A 4,874-nucleotide genomic window follows, 5' to 3' on the forward strand; every position below is an offset into this window, starting at 1 on the left:
CGGCCTCGAGCGGCCTAGGGGCGGCGGGGGCGCGAGCCCTTCGGGGTTGGAACCGGGAGGCCCGACCCGCCCACCTGCCCGCAGGCCGGGACTCGCCGGGACGCACCTCCGGTGCCAAACCGGCCGAGAACCTGCCCCTGGGCCACGACGCAGGACCGGGTCAAGTCCACGCATCCCTGCGATCTGAGTTTAATTTCCGTAAGAAAAGCCTTTCCTTTAGCCCAAGAATTCAAGTTGCTGTTATTTAGCAGAACAATAACGTTTGTGTTTCTCCCTGGCTGCGGTGTCTTGCCCAGTTGGCCCGGGCAACGTGCGTGAAAGCACACGTGAAGCCCCGAGACCGGCGGGCACTTCTGTCGTTCCTCCCCGGGCGCTATTAGCTGTGGCAGTGAGTCCGACCTCTGCGGTGCGTTCCCAGTGTTACCTGTGGGAAGTCAGCCTCAGCTCCTGTGTCAGCAAGTGAGTTTCAGAAATAAATGAGCTCTTGTAAGTGGAAAGGCTTAACAAAAAGATAAGGACAATTTAAACCACTGTTAATCACATTCCTGTGTTCTATTAAATATTATTGTTAATTATTATTTTATTAGCTGTACTAATAAGAGCAAAAGACAGCAGAGGACTGAAAGCCTTGGCTCTGGAGCCAGAACACCTGGGGTGAAATCTGGACCCTTAGGTAAGACACAACCTCACCAGGGCCATAGTTTCCTCCCTTGAAAAATGTAGATAAGAATAAGTCCCTTCCTCTCTGTGAGTATTGAATGAGTTAATATTTTAAAAGTGATTTCAGACATTGCCTGGTACATGGTCTCTTTCCCTCCCTGAGGATCCATCCAGCATTTGGAGCATCCTTGGCCCTTTCAGTAAAATGGAAACTCACAGTTGCGGCCTTGAGTTCAGCAGACAATTTATGCTTTGTAACTGAGATAATAATAGGTAAAGCCAAAGTGGCTTGTGAGACCCAAAGTAGGTATAAATCCAAGAGGACCAGTTAGGAGAGCTTGGGGGGTGGGCAGCCACTAAATGGCCTGATTCAAGGCAGTAATGGTTACCACTGGAGGGAGGGAGGTCAGATGACTTTTTTAAAATTAACTTTGTTGGTTTTAAGATATATTTTAAAATAATAAGTTCAATGAAATTAAATATTCTTTCTCAACGTGAGTTTTAGTGGGTATGTGGTATTTCCCTGCACGGTGGCCCATCATATGTTTTCACCAACCCCCCCTGTTGAACGTAAACATTGCTGCTAGTATTTCATTATTATAAAGAGTGTCGACAATCGATATCTTTGTAGCCAAAACTTCCCATAAATATGATTATTTTCTTAAGCCAAGTTCTAGGTGTTGAATTTCAACATCAGATGTTAGTATTTTTTCAGTCTTTTCAGATACATATATATATATAACCTCTGTACATATACACACACATACATACCATTACACATATATACATATGCGTATAGACATACATTTACATACATACATGTATACACACACACACAGATTGCTCTCCCAGCAGTCACCAACACTGATAATAGTATATTTCCTAAAACTCTCTTTATAAATTTCACTTTTTTATCATTACCAATTTGATAGGTTAAAAGCCAATATTCGGCAAAATGACAGGCCAGGCGTTCCAAGCTCTCATTTCTCCACAGAAATATGAAGAAAACAACCAGAAACTATCTGAACTAATTTAATAGGGGCTTTGAAACACAGTCAAAGGTTTATAGCAACCAAGCAAACACTCAAGCAAGAAAAAGCCATCTTTAAAATGGCAGGAAAGTTCAGTGGCATTTTTTACTTGCTACTGCCCTACCCCTTCCCCAGTGTGGTAGTTAATGGTCTTGGTCCCAAGCTGTAGCATCCTGTTTCCCAGTTCCCACATCTCCCTCGCCTTGAACTAGAGGGAGCATGGAAGACCTAATCAGTATACTGTCTGACCCACAAGAAATGGTAAAGGGAGTCCTTAAGATCGAAATGAAAGGGTTCCAGACAGAATCTCACAGTAGTATGAGGATGTCTGATAAAGATAAAAACACAGGAAATATCAAAACCAGTATTTTAATTTTGGTAGCAACTGTACTTTTCATTTTCAATAGGACTTAAAGGCAACTGCATAAAAAAATTATAAACCTATGTTATTGGGTATACAATGTAAAAAATGTAACTTGCAATATTAATAACATGAAAGGGAAACAACTATTGGAGCAGAGTTTTTGTATGCAATTGAAGCTAAGTTGGTATATTCAAATTAGATAGTTATAACTTTAGGATTGTTAAAACTTTGCCATGTAATCCCACAAAGAAAATGTCTACAGAATATACAGAAAAGTATATGTAGAAGGGAATCAAAACATGGCATTACCAAAAAACCAACTGAACAGAAAAGAAGGCAGTAATAGAAAAGAGACAAAAAAGCTGTAAGACATTTTTTTTTTTTGCAGTGGAGAAAGACTGGCTATTTTATTATGAATGGCACCACCACCCAGGAGAACATGAAGCTAATGCTCAAAAGCGCAAACTCCCTGATCCAGGATTCTGGGCGGGTTGTTAAGGGTATGGGGTAACAAGTGTGCAGAAGCAATGGCCGGAAAAGTATTAATTCAGGGACCTTGGAACTTGGCCATTTATGGTAAGGGGTGTCAACAGAGGATCTTCCTAGACAACGGACCCTCCACTTCTGAAAAGGTTCCAGTGTTCAAGTTCTGTTTACGTCTCGGTTCGTTGGTTCTGTTGGGGGGCGGGGGGAACAGGGAGACAGTTCCAGTTGCAGCCGAAGGGCAGTTTTGAAAATAACAAAATGACAGTAAGTTCTTATCAGTAATTACTTTAAAGTGGATTAAACTGTTCAATCAAAAGGCAGAGATTGGCAGAATGAATTTTTTAAATGATCCAAATACATACAGTCTACAAGAGACACACTTTAGATCTGAAGACAAAAAAAGAACTGAAAACAAAAGAATGGGAAAAAAATATTCCATGCAAAGAGTAACCAGAAGAAAGCTGGATAGGCTATATAAATAGCAGATAAAATAGACTTTAGGTCAAAAACTGTTACAAAAGATAAAGAAAAACATCTGTTTGGGTAGAGATCAATTTAACAAGACATAAAAATTACAAATGTATATGCACCAAAAAAGAGCCCCAAAATACATGAAGCAAACCTTCACAGAATTGAAAGGAGACTCAGTTCTACTATAATAGCTGGATATTTTAATAGCCACTTTTAATAGTAGATAGAAGAAACAGAAGATCGAAAAGAAATAGCAAATTTGAACAATACTACAAATCAATTATGCCTCACAAATTCAGAACACTCGACAGCAGCTTTTTTGTTTTATGCGCCTAATGGCCATTTCTAATCTGTCCAATCTGTGACCTAGTTTTTAATCATTTGTCTTTTTTATAGTTCTAAGAGTTCCTTTATATATTTTGGATTCTGAACCCTTATCAAATACATAATTTGCAGATATTTTCTCCCATCCTTTGGGGTTGTCATTTTGCCTCCTTGGTGGTGCTATTTAAAGCACAGAAGTTTTAGGCCTTTTGAGCCACGCTTCTCTTGCTCAGGCCCATTTCCACATCTGGAAGTGTACTTTCTAATAAAACTTTTCAACTGTAAAAAAAAGTTTTAAATTTTTATGAAATCGATTTATCAATTTTAAATCTTTTTGTATTTGCAACACTTCTGTACAACTAAAATTACTTCAAAAGTACAAACTTTGTATAAAAACGTATGTAACAAGTTTATAAGGCTACACTTCTACCAACAGGAAATGGAAATGAAATTTTCATTTGCTATTCAACATAATTTTGTTTCTGTTCCTTTTTTCTGGATTATACAAGCAAATTATCTGAGAGAATGATTCCTTTTTGGGGGGGAAATTAACATCGTTGGTAAACTCAGCATCCAGAGGTAACTATCATTGTAACTGATGTTTATAGTCTTACAGAAATATGTAAACATTTATAAAAATTTAAGATTTAGGATTGTTTATGCTACAAGAAGAGAGCCATGCCATGTAAACGTGGGGATGGATGACTCATGGACTAACGGGAGTTTGTGTTGCAAAGTAACAGCAAGGAAAAAATGCTCAATTAGAGCAGTTCGGGGGGTGATGCTTGAACTGGTTTTGCAAGACATGTGATGGCTGTTTCAAGGGAAATAAAGAGGGTGGCCAGGAATAAAGGGATGTAATGGGAGTGGAAACTGATGACAGTAAGCCAGGCAGGACAATATTGGACTTTAATGGGCCTCAGATGACAGTGGATGTGACTCTTGGAGAGTTCTGGGCAAGGGTGCATCGTGATAAGGATGCGCATTTCAGGGACAGCTCGTGAAGTTGTGTGGAAAACAAATTAGAATGGCAGCCAGTGACTTGGCTGGGGGACCGTGGAAACGAGTGTAGTGGGTGTTATGTAGGAGTGCACACAGGTGACTGACCGTATGTCCCAGTTGGCCAGAGACGCCCCAGATTACCCTTCTGGTCCTAGAGTAGCCACACGGCACCCTCTGTCACTCTCGAAAGCGTCTGAGTTTGGTGAATGAGTATTTCCTACACACACACACGCACGGTCTTCACGTGAGACACACTATTTTGCATTCTTACTTTTTTAACGTCGGTTGCAACCCATTAAACTTACTTCGTGACACACGAATTGTCCCCGACTGCCAGGTCTTGGGGAAAGGGGAAGGGAAAGAACTAGGTTCGCACGTGCTGGGCGGGAGGCCGCGGCGCCCACCTCGCGGTGCCCCCGAACCGCTGCCGCCTGGGGCGCACGCGCCTCCGCAGGCCCGCCGGCGCTCCTGAGGAGCTCGGAAGCTGACACCTACCGTAAGAGGCTGAGTGTTTACGGGCGCCGAGCTCAGAGCCA

At 41.5% G+C, this 4,874-nt stretch overlaps 1 protein-coding gene and 1 long non-coding RNA gene across 2 annotated transcripts in view; one reads left to right on the forward strand and one right to left on the reverse strand.

Moving 5' to 3' along the window:
• Positions 1–4,874, reverse strand: part of LOC105308738 (up-regulator of cell proliferation-like) — a 27,411-nt gene extending 22,537 nt beyond the window's left edge. Inside the window, exon 1 of the mRNA XM_011384735.2 lies at positions 4,834–4,874. The gene's annotated coding sequence lies outside the window, so the exon portion shown is untranslated. The remainder of the gene's footprint in view (positions 1–4,833) is intronic.
• On the forward strand, positions 7–3,810 carry LOC105308737. Its single transcript, XR_897334.2, has 4 exons — positions 7–198; positions 297–459; positions 588–673; positions 2,444–3,810. It is a non-coding gene; the product is annotated as an uncharacterized LOC105308737 (long non-coding RNA).

This window comes from Pteropus vampyrus, unplaced genomic scaffold (genome assembly GCF_000151845.1).
Source record: "Pteropus vampyrus isolate Shadow unplaced genomic scaffold, Pvam_2.0 Scaffold620, whole genome shotgun sequence".
NCBI lineage: Eukaryota > Metazoa > Chordata > Mammalia > Chiroptera > Pteropodidae > Pteropus > Pteropus vampyrus.